We start from the raw sequence: 16,846 nt of genomic DNA, 5'->3' as shown, positions 1-16,846 counted from the left end.
CTCTTAAACTGCAAATTGTAACAGCAACTAAAATTACTGCCAGGTCAGGTAAGCATGGCATATGCCTGCCTTCACAATAGGGATGCTCACTGACATGATAGGAAATGTAGTTGGTGCCCTGCACAAGTCCCTTTTATCTGCGAGCCCATCCCTTCCTCAGCACCTGAAAGTGTGGAACGTAGCTTTCATCTGTGACATTCTCTGGAGCCCCTGCTCTTGGCTGAGATGAGGCCTAGCAGGGTGTGCCACCAGCAACATGTCGCAAGTGGATGATGATGAATAAGGGGTTAAATAAGCCCTGACCCTTGTCTCTAAACCTGACATCACTGCAGTGCAACTTATATGGATGAAATCAAGAAGCTCTCGCCCTGAGCATACATCCTTGTTTGCTGTCTGCTTCCTTACCCTGGATTCTGGTCTCTCTGACAGGTGCTTCCTAAGACCTTTCCATGGATGCATCACAAGCACCTGGAATCAGCTCATGCTCTGCCTCCAGTGAATCCCAACTAGTTAAGTCAGTGATGGCTCCAAATAGAGCCCTATCCTCTTGGCAGAGTGTTCCTGGTGTTAGAAGCACATACAGCCTTCCACTTAGGGCAGGACTATAACTGCCTTCTTGTCCTGCCCAAGACCACCTGCCTAACACACAGCCTATAAAAGCAGTGACAGCAACACACTGGCCCTCAGAGCAGATAGGATTCTCAGAACAGGACTCAGGGTGCAGGGGGGGCACGCAACCATCCCTCTGCTTCCCCAGGACAGGATGGCTGTGCAGGAGGCAGGGCCAGCCCTGGAAGGAGAGAAATATCCACAAGCAGAGAGGTATCCAGTTATGTGCAGCAGAAAGTTAGAACATCTTCGTTCTACCACTTATCTATATTTAGCAACTCTGAGCCTCAGTTTTCTCATCTCCAAAATGGGAACACCTGATAGTGCCTTTGTAGAGCATATATGCAGCAAGACTGCCAAGTGTACTTCAAGTTGGTAACACTATGAAAATGCTGGTTGTTGCTGCTGCTGAGACTCAGAACTAGCTAGCTCTCCTGCTTGTATGGAACAAAGAACAAATTACCCCTTGTTACATGAGTAACCCTAGCTGTCCCTCAACCTGGGCACCAGCAGCTCTGGGGAAGAGCAAGTGGACAGCTGGGAGCACTATCATGGTGACTGTCCATGTAGAACTCAGGATATGTCCTGATTGCTGATCACATGGGGTATTGGTGACCCCTAGCTACTACTGTGTGGAGAAGCCTCCCTTTCTGCTTGTGTCTCTCTCTAAGACCTAGAAAGATCCACAGTTCAGGATTTCCTATAGTCTATCCAATGTACACAGGTACTGATCTCAAGTACACCTTCAAGTTTGGTGAAAAACCCATTCAGTCATTTCAATATGATAGAGTAACAAACGAACTGGCAGAAACTTAATTTTATTTGCATAGATGAGAGATAATTTATTATATTCTGGTTCTATGTATCTGGACCATTTAGAAAGGTATTCAACACTCACCCAACTTTACCAACACCCTCCCTCTGGCCATCAGACCCAGGCTTGTGTTGCCCTTGTCCCATAGCAAGCCTTTACAGGTTTCTGTGCAGGAGCTTCTGGCCCTATCCCTGCCTCCTTCTCCATTGCCCAGATCAAGTCTCCCCTTCCCCATAGTCTTCCCTAAATACAACCCATTACCAGCCTTCTTCTATGCCATGTGAGCCAGAGCTGACCCCGTGCACCATTCCAGAAAGCCCTTTAATTGTTTCACGTTCAGATGTCTTCTCTTCCCAGCCTGGACAGAGTCCAGCCCTGTTGTATCTCCCAGTTCACTCAGAGCCCACCCATTCCCAATGCCTAGCCACATGAAGAGACTGGTACATATGACTGCTCTTATCTAACACACTGTTACATGGCCCACATGAGGATTTACTGTTCTAAATAAGGTCCACCTAATAGTAAACTTAGAAATGCACAAATGCATGCCTCTCTTTTCCCCTTGAAGGGTTCTGCTGTGCACACAACAAGCCAAGTGAGTAGCTCTCCTGTGAAGCTGGCAGGAACATTCTCCACATAGAGGACAGAGCCAACTTGATGTTTCATGTGCCCGGCTCCAGCCTCCCCAGCAAAGGCACTTTCTAGAAGAACTCAAAAGCCGATCCCACCCAGGTCATGCTCCCTTCCCCTAATAGCAAAAGCTACCTGCTTCCCAGGACTATTGCCCAACCACAGAACTAAACAAGCAAAATTCATACTCACAGGCACTGATGCCTTAGTCTGAAATTTCAGGCCACCAGTTTTTCTGCAAACCTGATCATTTCCTGAAAAGAGAAGAAAGGGATGGAGAATCACATTAGCATCTGCTCTGGGTATCCCTCTCGGTTTCCTGGCCGACCTCAGGCTTCTGCACCTTCTCTGCATTCTCCCTCCCAGCAACACTCTTCCCTCCCTGGGAACACCATGTGCTAGCTGGGGGGGGGGTGCCCCCACCCCCACAAGCCTGTGGGCTCTGCCCATGCCACCTCCTCCCACTCCCTAGCGCTGTGCCAGTCTCAGATTGACCAGTGCCTCCAACTCCCTGAAGGCGCTGGGCTTCTTCCCACTCCAGAGTGAGGCCTCCACTCCTGTAGCATGGGGTTGCCTAGCAACCCTGCATGCTCAGCTACGGAAGGCCCTCCTAAATTGGACCTCACAGCACAGGGCATCTCCTTGTACAGCTGCTTGCATCTTAACAATCTGGCTCTGAATAATAACACAATGGTAATTGCATTCATGGACCCCAAACTACATTTAAATAATGTTCAAGAGCTGACATAAACCAACAAAGGCCAGAAAATGCATTGCGGAGGTTGACTGTAAGGCCAGGCAGGAATGCTCTGTGAAGGAGGGAGTTGACACCAAAGACTTGAGTTAATGACAATGCCAACCTGAACTGTGAATTCTCCTGCCTTTCATCTGAGTATGTCACTGCTTTAATGTGTTGTCATGTGAGTTTGGGCAATTAACAAACAGAAGTAGCAGCGCTTGAAGACAGGATGCCCTTTTGGTACATGTACAGTTTTTGGAGGGAGCAGGAGTGAGGAGGCGCTTGGATATGGAGACTCCCTGAACGATTTTCCTTGGCTTTCACAATCATGGCCAAGTGCATTTTAGAAGGTGAGGGAAAGAACCCACCAAGTAAGCAAGAGCACAAGGCACTTGCTACTTCAGTGAGGCACGAATGCAACATGATCGACGTATTTCAGGATAAAAGGTGAAGGCAGAGGCTTTGACACTAGCTCCAGTACAGACCAAGTGGCTTAGTGCACTGTGGGGAAGGCGGCATGCAGGAAAGGCCGGCCTGCACTCTCTGTCCCTGGCAGACGGAACTGCAGAGCTCTGCTCAGGGTGGCAGTCTTAACACACAGGCAACAGCAAGGTGGCAATCTACTGGTGTGGAGCTACAACAGCACGGGGCAAGCAGATCAGACCTGATCATTTCAAAACTCGAAGTGTTCTTTATTTTGTAAGCTCAAAACTTCCTGCAAGGTACTCAAACAAATACTTGTATCTTTATTCATAGCAGCATGATTCACAGTAGCCAAAAGGTAGAGGCAAACTAAGGGTCCATCAGTAAATAAATGGATAAACAACTTAAAAGGGAATATTATTTAGCCTTAAAGAGAAAGAAAATTTTGATCCAGGCTTCGATATGGATGAACCTCAAGGACATTATGTTGAACCAAATAATCTAGGCACAAAAAAGATAAATCCTGTATGATCCCATTTTTATGAGGTCCCTAGAGTAGTCAAATTCACAGAGAAACAGAGTAGATGGTGGCTTCTAGGGGCTGGGAGAGGAGGTATTAGTATCTAATGGATGCAGATTCCATTTAAGAAGATAGGGTCCTGGAAATGGGTAGCAGTGACAGTTAGTTGCACAACAATGTGAATGTACTTAGTGCCACTGAACTGCACACTGAAAAATACTTGAAATGGTAAATTTTGTTTATATATATATCCTTAATTAAAAATAAAACAATTTCCTTGCAATAATGGCACAACATACACAGTATTTCTCTATAAGACTTCTGCCCATCTTCAAGTTGGATGTCAGAGTGGTTGGTGTCACTCAAAAGGTTGAACGAGGAGACTTGTCACCAGGACTAAAGGACACACTGTTCAGCATAGCTTGCAAACATGGGGTTTATGCAGCACAGGCTCACATGGGAGCAAGTGTTGAGAGAGAGGATTCTCTGGCACCTACATCTTTAAGTCCAGACACCAACACCCTGCAGACCCTGCTATTCCTCCAAGGACAGTCTTATCTGTGGGTCTTCTGCCTGCTCCCTCCCAAGCATGTGGGCCCCACTGACACTCATTCTTCTCCTTTGGTCACTCTCAGCTCTTGGCCTAGCAATTTCTTTCCAGAGCAACTGACCCAATCCCATTCTTTCTCCTGAGTTCACAATAAATCCCACATCCCCAAGGAAACTTCCAGATCCTCTCTGTTGTTTTCTCTGAATGCCATAGCCCGAATCAAGTCCTTGTTTAGGTACTATTTCATGTTCATGTTTGAGAGTGTTATCTCTTCCAACAAATTCCCGGACAGGGGCTGTCACTAGCACTTTTTGTGTGCCATAGGGCCAAGCACACCGTGGGTGGCTTGGTTGCCTTTCTTCTTTTTTTTTAGGGAATGATAACTACAGTTCCTCTGCCTAGGGTACAAAATCCATCTTCTGGCCTCGGAGTCCTGGAGCTAAATATTCCAGGCAGGCCTGCAGTTCCCTTCAGCCATTTAGAGGTACAACTCAATTTGTGCAATAAACAATTGAGCATTTACAGATTTTATTAATTTGGAAAGGTCATTAGAGCTAACAGCTTCTCTGAGAGTGAATAAATAGCATGGGTAATTTTTTTTTAGTGTCCTGGATTTTTTTCTTGGAATGTGTATTAAGTCTCAAAACATAGCATTACAAGTATAAAAAGAAAAACTCCAGGTCTGGGAGATAGGAGGAACCCTACAGGGGCCCTGCTCAAGCTTCACTCCTCTGTCTTCTCATTTGCAAAATGCGGGCATGAAGTCTTGAAATCTTTGAAGTCTTTTCAATTCAAAGAATCATGAAATTATGGCTGGAAGTGAGAACCTGGAATAGCTAGCACACTGCTAAGGTAACAGTGGCTCCTCCACCATCCTACCAAGTGCTGGGCACCACTGAGTCTCTGGGTAGACAGGATGCCTATCACACCCCCTCAGCCGGGACAAAATTCTCCATCATTTCAGAGGTCTTCCCAGACACTGACCTGGGCATTCACAAACCCATGGCCAGGCTTGTCTGGCACTTATTAGATCACTAAGGAATACTGGAGACTAAAGATTTGTTTTCTCAAATCTCCAGGAATGGCTGGAAATGGGTCAAAGGGCATCATCCAGTCTCTGTTTCCATAGCCCCTGGTTTTGTGACCAATGGTGCTGTCTGTCAAGGCCCCATCACTTCAGAACAGATGCTCCAGTTTCACCTAGACAAGTGAGATTAAATACAAACAGTATTCAAGGGGCAGAGTTCCCTGCTCCAGCCTGCTGTCCTCAGGAGAAAGAGTTGGCCCTTTGACCAGACTGTGCTGCCAGCCAAGGTTTTTCTGACATCCCTCAGTTTCCTGGTCATCATCCCCTCTTCTCTCTGCTTTTGGGTACAGACAAACATGGGTGTCAGCAAATGAGAAGCCATGTCCCCACCTCTGGATCATTTGTGACTTTTAGTAGCAATAAGAAGACTATTTAGGAATTAAAACTACATGAATTATATCAACACTAATATTAACATTAAATAACATTAATTCATAATATGCTTTACGGTTACATATTTTCCCAAACACCTATCAGGCAGGCAGGGTAGCTTTAGTTCGTTAATTGAGTGCTGCTGTATCTTAGGGCCTTTGCAACCTGGCAGTGATGCAGACACAAGAAGGTGTGATTCCCATGTGCAAACTCCCCCAGGGGTGGCTCAGAGGCAGGAACAGGGAGGCACAGAGTTGCTGTGCCACCCACACAGAGCCATCCAGCAAGCAGGTGCCAGAGCAGCATCAAACCACATTTTCAGACTCATTGGCCTTTTCCAAGTATACTTGCATTGCCTGTGAGCTCAGGAAGAAATCTGGCCTGTACAGTGTCATCCAGAATGACCTTACATCTAGGGTGTCAGGGCATGTTTGGCCAGGGCTATGCATAGTGCAGAAACTACTGCAGATGCAGCCTAGAGTTCTGGCCTTTTTGCCGTCACTGAAGACCCCTCCTCTCAGAAGCCTGAATAGAGAAGCTCCTTTGAGAACTGATGCAAATTCATGACATCTCTTTTTTTCTTTTAATCTGCACTAACTTTTCTCTTTGAGGAAATGGCAGAGCACTTACAATCAGCATGTGACACACAATTGGTATTGTTCTCAGAGTCACTATTAGCTTTTGGGGGAAAAAAGTTCCATGCTTGGAGAAGCCCCACAAATCTCTCACTGACAGCCAAGGGCACCCAAGCCCAGCGAGGGTAAATGCCCCAAGCCACACCAAAGACAAGACCGGAGCTTGTGTTCCCAGGTCCCAGCCCAGGGACTGCATGAGGGAAGGTGAGTTCAGGCTGTGTCCTGCTGGCTTTTCCTATGGCACATGGGAGATGCCAAGGACATGGCAGCCACCCAGCAGGCCTCTGTGCCTGGGATCAGAACTCTTTGATGTTGGGTGGCTGGCATAAACAGATAACCCCCTGGGAAAAAGTTTGGAGGGGCAGTTGCTGCAAGAAGTTCCTTCATCTTCATTGGGTGGCCAAGTGATGGTCCCTGCAGCAAGGTCTGCAGTTCCCATGAGCCCACAGTGCCTAATGAGTTGGAGCTAGACCAGCCCTTCACTTGGGCAAGTGACTTAACCTCTCTCTGCATCAGATTTTCTCCACCTAAATGGGCATACAAATGGACCTACCTCCTGACTTAATCCTAAACAAGGATTAAATGAAAAAAATGGAAAAATGGAGAGAAATCCTTGGCACAGGGCCCACTGGTGAGGTCAGCAAGCCTGGATTTTTCCTCCATGAGGGTGGCATGCTGACTTCCATCTTACTGAACCACCAGCACATACTGAGAACTGACTGTGTCCGATGGACAGTACTTTCAGCTCTGTGGCAGCCTAGCATGCTGGTGAAAAGAAGCCTAGCATGACAAGCTGTCACTGCAGGCCAGCCAGCCTCCGGGGTGGTTGCAGGGGTCTCTAGTGACAGGGAGGTAGGGATACTTCACTCAGAATCCTCTAGAAGATATGCTTCATGGGTTGTCATTTGATTTCTTTCTGATAGGACAATTAGCTACCCTGGGGATACAAAATGGGACAGCCACTTTGGAAGACAGTTTGGCAGTTGCTCACAAGAACAGACCTAGGCTTACCACATGACGAAGGAAGCACACTCTCGTGTCCATCCGTGTAAGCTGAAAACTTGTGTCCACAAAAAAACCTGCATATAAATATTTATAGTGGTTTTCTTTAAAATTGCCACAAACTGGAAGAACTAATGTGTCCCTCAGTAGGTGAATGGATAAATGGTAGTACTTCCAGGCAATGAAATATCATTTAGTGATTAAAAAAAAAACTGAGCTGTCAACTAGTGAGAAGACATGGAGGAACCTTAGATGTATATTGTTCAGTGAAAGAAATCTGTCTAAAAAGGCTTTGTACTCAATGATTCCAACTATGTAGCAATCTGGAAAAGGCAAAACTATGCAGAGAATATAAAGATCAGTGGGTGCCAGGGGTTAGGGGAAGGAATAAATAAATGGAGTAAAGGAGTTTTAGGGGGCAATGAAACTATTCTGGTAGGTACATGTTCTTATACATTTCTCAAAACCAACAGAATATACTGTAAGAGAATGACAGTAATATAAACTATGAACCTCAGTTAATAATGATTCATCAGTATTAGTTCACCCACTATACCAAAGGTACCACACCAGGCCAACACAAGTTGTTAGTAATCTGGAGGAGAAAAGGAGGGGTAAGGAGAGATGGGGGTGTTAATTCCCTGGTACTCTCTGCTCAATTCTACGGAAGCCTAAACATTCCTCCCATAGGCTCACTTTGGGAAAGCCCCAAAAGTGTCTGTAGATGATGAACTGGGATCTAACACACTCTACTTAGCCTACCAGGGCTTGTGGCCAGGTTGATCTAGGTTGGTTCAGAAAGAAAGGAGGGGTGTGTGCGTGTGTGTGTGTGTGTGTGTGTGTGTGTGTCCTGAGATTTGGTCTTCTAAGGCAACTGAATCTTCCTTCAGTCACTGCTTTGGGGTAATGGCCCCTTAGAAGTCTGAGTTTCAGTGACCTTGGCCTAGAATCTTAAAATAGCCCTGAGAAAGAGGGAAGGCTGAGCCCAGAGCCAAGGCCAACAGTGGAGCCTGGACCAGGGGAGGGGTAGGTGGCCTGACCAAGGAAAAAAGGCCTAATCTCCCTCCTCAGGCTGTCCTGCCTGGCTCTCTGCTCAGTCACGCACATTTATTTTTTCTGGCTTCAGGGAGGTGTTCCTGGGATGGACAAATCTGAGCACAGAAAGCACCAGGCCCAGCCCAGCGCTGCTGAGATGGAGCAAAGCCACCCAGATCCATGGCCTGGCCGCTGGGTGGGCAAGCAATATTCAGTGTTATACTACTGAATTAGCAGTTTAAATTAGGAAAATAGAGAATCACAAGTTCTAGCCCAGCCTGAGAGACTTAGTGCCTTAGCTAGACCCTGTCTCAAAATAAAATTTAAAAGAGGCTGGGCTGGGATGTTGCTTGGTGTGAAGGTTCTTCCTGGGCTCAATCTCCAGTGTATAAAAAAAGTTTCTTTGTGTAATACAAGGAAAAGAAAGTATAACAGAGTCTGTGTATCTGTTGGCACCTACAGGTGGCAATCGGAGGATCTCAAGGCAGTGGAATGGCTCCCTTCTAGGGTGAGGCACGAAGGGGTACATTAGTCAACTTTCCCCTTACTGGCACAAAATACCTGACACTGCAAATTAAAGAAAGAGAAGTTTATTTGGCTCATGGTTTCAGAGCTTTTAGTCCACAGCTGGCTGGCTCCATGGTATAAACCTCATGGCAGAGGCGCATGGCAGACAGAAGCAGACAGAGAGCAGAAGGGCCAGAGCAAGAGCTATGCCCTCCAAAAGCAAGTTCTCCTAACAGCATGTTCAGCTATGAACTCATCGAAGGATGAATCCACTGAAAAGTACATGGATCTCATGATCCCATCACCTTCCCAAAGTCCCACTTCGAAACACATGAGACTTTGGGGGACATTCTAGAGCTAACCCACAATGGAAGGCATCTTCTGCTTGTTAAGAGACCCCCAATCTACAGAGGCGGTGCTTTGTGCCTGCTGTTGCAGGCTGATGATGTCCAGGGGGCTGCATGCTGTGGGATCTGCCTGGGTGGGAGCCCAGCTCTCCCAGCCCAGTGCTGCAGCCTGGCGGGGGTGGGATTGTGAGGCTGCTGGTGGGAAAGTGCTCAGAGGGGCAACCAAGGGTGTGTGGGAGAGTACAGGATGGGAACAGGGACTCTGAGCTGAGATAGCACCATCAGGAGGCAGCTGCTCTGACCTCAGTGACCACAGCTTCCCCTTGATGCCCCTTTACACCTCAGGTGGTTTTGTCCTTTGCCCTATTTCCTGGTGTCCTGACTCCTGTTACTCACAATCCTCTATTCAAACTTACTTCCCAGAAAGTTCCACCTTCACCTGGTGCTCACTGTAACAGAACCACTTAATGCCAGCCTTTCTTTCTCTCAGAAGAAAGTCATTTCCAGCCAGCTTTCAAGGAGAAGACAAAACCACAACTCCTGAATATCCTGCTGAAGGACACATCACAACGATGATAAACACACAAGTCATAGATAGTAACAAGTCATAGTCCTGTCGCCTATCTTCATAGAGCTGGATGCCACCCATGAGGAGTGACACATGCTTCTGAGAGTGCAAGGGGACACCATTAATAGCTAGCTGGGACAGCAGGTACAAAGTGACTCAGCCACACCAACCAGGATATGTCACCCCACCAGTGTCTTCCAACCTTGTCAGCTTAGGAAAACTCAGCACTGTGCTATGCAGCTGCTATGGCTGACCTGAGTTCCTCGTGCATGTGGCTACCTTCCTCAGAGACCTGGAGGGCAAGGACTACCATATGTCATGGTCTCCAGAACCTCTGGTCCCTTCATGTTCCACCTCCCATCCCAGTACCTGTAAGTCTCTGATTTAAAACAGACCAGGAAGTCCTGCCATCTCCCCTTAGTGCTGGGACTCAGGGCTCCAGCGAGCATCAGTGAGCTTGGGGCAGGGTGGGTTGGTAATCAGGGAGGGCTCCCTGGAGGTAGCTGACAGTCCAGAGAATCTAAAAGAATGAGGAGGATATGGAGAGGTAGGAGGAGCAAAGGGGAGACTCAGCACAGCTACCAAGGCAGGAAGGGGCCCAGCAGAATCAGGTAGTGAGTTAGCAGACCTGGGCAGAGCAGGAGGTCTGTGCAAAGGGAGCCAAGTCCCAGCCCAGAGGGCAGAAAAGAATCAGGTAGCTCTGAAACCACTCTACCCCCACTGCTATCATCTCGAGATGGGGAGAGGGGGCTGGACTACAGTATTGTGCGCAGGGCCCCAGAGAAACCTCTGGGAGGGACAGAGGGATTGGCCCAGCCAAACCACCCCCAACTTCCTTCTGCATCCCCTTGACTACTTCCCATTTTGCCAGCTCTGGGAGACCTGGCCAGTTGAGCATCTATGGCCCAGAAATGTCAGCCCTTTCTGCACACCAGATCCAGAGTGGTGGGAGTAAGTACACAGGAGCCAAAGCCTGTGGCCAATATACTATGCAGGACACCTCTGTGCTAGCATGACTGGCAGTGATAGATGCCTTACACATCTACCACACACATGTGCGAGCACCTTCCATCACCAAACTTTGGACACAAAGTCAAGGCTCTTTCTCTAACTTCAGGTCCCCTGGATGGACTTTCCCTAACCTACTCAGACACCACCCATATGTGCCATTCCCTACAATTTCTACTTTTAGTTGTTTTTTTCCCAATACAATGAGAAATTAAATATATTTATAAAGTAATTGCAATGTAAAGTCTCCGTAAATGTTTTTGGATGTTTCCCCAATCATTCAAAGTTGTTTTACCTATATCTACCTTAACAGCATTTTAAAACATCAGTAATTTTATTTTTTCAGTCTTCGCAAAGATTCAACTTGGTGAAATAGGAGGAAGAAAAGGGGCAAAGGGGAAGGAAGTGGGAGGGCTAGAGGAAAGGATAGAAGAGAATGGGATTAATATGAGAAAATGGAAAAATAGGAACAAAATCTTTGTAAATAGGGAGGAATGGAGGGGCTGAAGGGAGGGCTGGGCAAGGGTGAAAAATAAGAACCAAGAGAGACTATGTAAAGGTGCAAATTTCCAATGATGAATGTCATTATATTTACCTAAAATGTACCAATGATTAGAATGAATAATCGAAAATGTAAAATAGGAAGAAAAGGTCCAAAGGGGTAGGGGTAGTGGGAGGAGCAGGGGAAAGGAAAGAAGGGAAAGGAAGAATGCTGAGAAATGGAAAAAATGGAAATAAAGTCTTTGTAAATAGGGAAGGGTGAAGGGTGTGAAGGGAGGGCTAGGAATGGGGAAAAAAATAAGAACCAAGATGCATTATATAAAGGTACAATTCCCAATGGGAAATGTAATTGTGTTGTATACCTACAATGTACCAATAAAAGAATTTAATTTAAAAAAAAAAGATTCAACTTGGTTTTCACAGAAACAACTTTTTCCTCTGTTTTTGTCACAGTATTTAATTGGTTTGTATCCTATTTAATTAAGTTGTATAATTACAGAAGCAAGTTTCACTGGCATCAACAGGTTTGGGAACTAAGCCAGCTGCCTCCAGGCAAGCATTCAGCTCAGCTGGTGGGAGCAGACCAGGTGGACATTTTGGGCAGTGGCCTCACTGTCCCAAGTGTGCCTCTAGCTGTGGGTATCAGTCAGTAAGGGTGGCAGAAGCTGGTAAAGACACTTAACTGAAGTTCCCAGAGTCTCAGTGCTCCCCTTGTCAGGGCCAAGGCAAAGGTTAACTCTGCAGGGACCAAGGACCTCCTGCTGCCCTTCCCCCACTTCGGTCAGTGCACCCTGTGCTGGGGGGGACCTCACTTCTTCCGACGCCCTCTCTCCTCTCACCCCCAAGCCTTCCTCCCACTGCAGCTGTCTAGGAAGGATCTAGCCAGCTAACCACAGTTTAGTGACAGACAACAACCCAGAGGGGATGAGCATTTCTTAGACAGGAGTTTCTAACCACGTAACTTCAGGCATCTGCTGCAGGAGAGGAGTGACTGGGGGTCATGGAGGGTTTAGGAGTCCCCCAGCCATGTCTTCTGCCTGAGGCTGAAAGTTCTAATCATGACCAATGTGTCACAGCAGAGCACATTTCTCCTAAGAAGATGTGGCTGTGGGCTCACCTCTGGCATTCACTAGAGTTGACAAATTCCTTATATGGTGTGGGATGTTTTCCCTCTTAACCTCCTTTATCAAGGCCGTTCTCTTTATAGCTAGTCTTCTTACCTCATGGGTCACACAGAGCAAAAGTTAACATTTAACCCAAATGCCATCAAACAACCAGCTAATCAATCTCAGATACTATCAGGCACCTGTAACTCTTGAGAAGAAAGAAAATACTTTCCAAAGGGACAAGTTCATAGTGACGTTTGCTATTTTGAGACATCTACCATTCATTTCTCCTTCCTCTTGGTAAAAGAACCCTAATTTCTTTCCACAGGTGTATTTCAGGGATAACTTAAGCCAATAACTTAAGCCAATCAGTTCATCTCAGCCCTTGCTGTGATGATTTATCAAATGAAATACAAGGATATGTTTGCTGGCATCTTCTGGGGGAAAAGCTCCATCATTGATAATATAGAAAGTGCATGCAAGGCCTGAGCTATGACAGCCACTTTGTTATCAAAAGGAGCCCAGAGGGCAGCACTGAGCTAGTCAGAGAAAAACAGAACTAGAAACCCGCTCAAACTCCTGAAAATCACCCTGCCTCTGAACTTTTCATCTACCTAAGCCAATAAATTCCTTTTCCTTTTCTTATTGATTTATTTACTGGTTGATTGACTGGCATAGGGGGTTGAACTCAGGGTCTTTGAACTGAGCTACATGCCCAGCTCTTTTAAAATACATTTTTTTGGTACCCGGGATATCAAACCCTGGTCCTTGCACTTGTGAGGAAGGCAGTGGAACCGCTGAGCTAAATCCCCAGCCCTAAAATACATTTTGCTAGAGGGTCTCACTAAGTCACTAAATTGCCCAGGCTAGGCTCAAATTTAGAATCCTGCTGCCTCAGTCTCCCAGAGTGCTGGGATTATAGGCATGTGCTAATATGTCTGGATCTCTTTTAAAGAATCAAATAAATACATGTACATGCTTTGAAAAATCAAAATAAGAGCCCAACAACAAAAAACAGCAGCCCCATCTCTCCCCACACAGAGTCCCAATTCCCAGAGATAACCACTCCCAATTGTTTTAGCCAGTTCTTCTTTTCTTCCTGTTGTATTTCTAAACAGCCTCGTATACCAATCAGCTAGGGTTGCCATAGTGAAATACCACAGATAAGGTGGATTTAACAACAGAATTCATTCGTTGCAGTTCTGGGGGCTGGGTGTTGGGGACCAGATGCATAGATTGGTTTGGCCACAGGCCACAGCCCCTGCCTGCCCCCCCCCGCCCCGCCCAGTGCTGAGGCCAAGTGTTAACTTGCTTGGGGAACAGAGAAGCATGCAAAAGATTGCAGACTTCTTGGCTGTGTGGGAAAGCCATAATCATGGCCACTCCAGAGGCAAGATAATATTCTGCTGAGGACAATACGAAATGTAGAGATCCGGGCGTGGGGAAGGACCTTAACTTGTTACTCTTTGAGATGCTAAACTTGGTCCCTATCACTCTTTCCTAATCTTACTGTAGATGCTGTTCCTGAAACGGAACCCTACCCCCTCCCCTGCGCGCCTTGCTGATTAATAAAAGGGGGCCCACCGTAAAGTTCGTCAAAGTCTATTCACTAGAGATAGATTCCTCCCAGTCCCCCTTGCATATTGAATATTTTTTCTACCTCTTTCTTTTATTTCCTATCATTCTCCTTACAGGTATTGGGGAGTCTAAAGAAGTGCTGACAATTGACCCCCCAGCAGGGTCCCCAACAGCTGGCAAAGTCTAAAGCCAAGGTGTCAGCTGAACTGGTTTCTGGGAAGAGGTCTTTCCTTGGCTTGCAGATGGTCATCTTCTTACTGCATCCTCACAGGGCAGACAGCAAGCTCTCCAGTGTCCTTTCTTTAGAAGGGGACAAAGCTCCGTTTCTACGACCTCATTTAACTTTTTAACTATTTCCTTACTCCACATACACTCACACTTAGGGCTTGGACACAGAAATGATAGAAAGACATAATTTAGATCGCAGCACTTCCCATATACTACTAATTCTAGATCATCCACTCTTAGACATTTCTAACAGTGTCCCATAGTGGAAATGAGGCTTTCTCTCCCTTTTGCCTTATCCCTACCTCTGTTTCCACCTCCATTAAAGACAGTCCTGTTGTCTGTATCTTCCCACTGTTTTTACTTATGTTCACAGCACTGAGACGATGCAGGTATTGTTCACCGATGAGCCACATGATCATTTTTCCTTTCTTGCACAACTTTTAAATTTTCTCTAGTGTTACAAATGGCTTTATATGCATCTAAGATTTATTTGTACACAAACTTATTTCCAGAGCTATTAAAATGCCCCCCAAACAGTTCAGCATATTAGGACCCCATCTGCTCCTTTGAGTTTTTTCTGGAGTCATCCTACCAATTTTCTCATCACCCATTTGCAGCACCACCTGGGAATTCTTATGTCAGACCTTGGAACACAAGGTGTTGGTTTTAAGTGCTGCTCTGTCAAGCCACCAAATTTATTAGCTTACAGGTCTGGAAGTCAGAAGCCCAAAATGGGCTTCACTGGGCTAAAACCAAGATATTGCAGAGATGTGTCCTTCTGGACACTTGAGGGGAGAATGAGCTTCCATGTCTCCAAGCTGTTCTGCTGCCTCCTTCTTTCCCTCCCATGGCCCCTGTGATTATACTGAGTGCACTTGGGTAACCCAGGACACTCTCCAGATTCCAGGGCTGGCTGATTGGCAGTCTGTACTCCAGCTGCCATCTTGAGAATCTTTCACCATGTACTTTGACATTTTCACAGCCTACAGGGCTTAGGAGGCAGTGCTCACTGTGGGCCCACACACACACCATTTTTGTTTTTTGTTTACTGTGGTTTCAAGGTGCAAGTCTTCCTGAGTAGCTTCCTGACAAGGGCTGCCTCAGAGGCACAATGTCTGAGGTGGAAATATTTCCCGGGAAGGTTGAAGGCACTATCACTGTCCCCAGGTCTTCCAGATGCCAGAGACACCAGTGGAAAGTCCAAGACAGTTCTGTGTTCCAACTTCTGTATGCAACACAGCCTACTCTGTTCCCTCTCTGAAAGTTTTATAAATCTTTTGGCCTTCTGTAATGCCACAGTGATGTGCCTGGGATAGGTCTGCCCATTCATAATGTTCATGCAGTCTGGAGCCAGTCTTGGGAGCTTTCTTGTAGAACTTCTTTGGCTCTTCCATCTCCTCGGATCCCTTTATCCTCTGCTTCCGGAAGTGTCCCACTCACCTTTTCCTGTTGGCCTTATTTCCATAGTTTTTCTATCCTGATTTTACACCATTGTCTTCTTCTCTATATTCTGATAAAGTCCGTTGATAGTCTCTCTTTCTCTCTCTCTCTCTCTCTCCTCCTACTGAAGTTTAAAATTCTGCTGTTATATGTTTAATTTCCTAGAGTTCTACTTTATTCTTTGGATGTTCTCTTTTTATAACCTCCTATTCTCATTTTATGGGTTCATTATCTCTTCTTATCTCTCTGAAGGCATCAATTATAGTTTTATGGAAGTTTTCTTCTACTCCTAGACTTGGCTCTATCCTTCTAGCTCATTTTTTGTTTTGTTTACTTCTCTCCTCTCCTCTCTCTCTCTCATTCATTAGAGGTTTTTCCCCTACAAATATCACATGATCTTTGACCATAAGTTATATTTAACAGTGAGATTTAATAGTGAGATACTAAAAAGTTGGTGATAGGAAGAAATGGTTAAAATATGTGCATGTAAAAATCTGCCAAAATGAAACACATTAGCCTATATAACCAATATGCACTAATAAAAATGTGGAGGAAAAGTTGTGATTTTTCTATGGAGGATTAGGTAGGAATCCAGTCATTTCTTTAGTAATATATATATATGTACACATATATTTCTTTTAGACTAGTCAGTTTCCTTGCAAAGGAACCCTCTAATCATCTGGGGACTAGACCCTGTCTGCCTGTACTCTTGGAGCTCAAAGTGGAAAGGTGGAAGAAGTCTCTCCACTTAGGACACAGTTTTTAAATATATTCATTTACTCTGAGTCCAGTGTTCAAACTTGCCCTTGTTGTATGCAGTGTTTCTAGTGAGTCTAGACCTACTTGGAATCATTTCTTTTGGAAAGGAAACTTCTAATCTTTGACCAAGGAGAAGCTGGGGAGTTGAGGAAGGGAATTTTGGGGTCTAATTCATCTTGTTGCAGATATCGAACCAGTCCCAAGTTTTTAAATACATTCCTCATTCCCCTCCAGAAGTACCTGAAACTCCAAGTTCTCACCTGAGGTAAGTTTGAGGGAAGGAAGGGGAGGCGAGTGCTTCTAGAACCTTCTCTTTAGCACCCAACCTTGGTTCCTGCTCTTCTCTCTGTGGAATCATTTTCCAACCATCCATCCACAGTCTTGTTGA

General features: G+C 45.9%; 1 protein-coding gene across 5 annotated transcripts in view; it reads right to left on the bottom strand.

Moving 5' to 3' along the window:
- Nucleotides 1-16,846, bottom strand: part of Zbtb7c (zinc finger and BTB domain containing 7C) — a 355,840-nt gene that overhangs the window by 140,318 nt on the left and 198,676 nt on the right. For all 5 annotated transcript variants that reach the window (XM_021236603.2, XM_087193074.1, XM_004855114.3 and 2 more), the window contains one exon: nt 2,246-2,307. The gene's annotated coding sequence lies outside the window, so the exon portion shown is untranslated. The remainder of the gene's footprint in view (nt 1-2,245; nt 2,308-16,846) is intronic.

The sequence above is a fragment of the Heterocephalus glaber genome, unplaced genomic scaffold (assembly GCF_053883595.1).
Source record: "Heterocephalus glaber isolate CG9 unplaced genomic scaffold, H.glaber_assembly_v1.0 deba00000331, whole genome shotgun sequence".
NCBI lineage: Eukaryota > Metazoa > Chordata > Mammalia > Rodentia > Bathyergidae > Heterocephalus > Heterocephalus glaber.
Note: the sequence above shows the minus strand (reverse complement) of the source record. Positions and strands in the feature narration are given on the sequence as shown.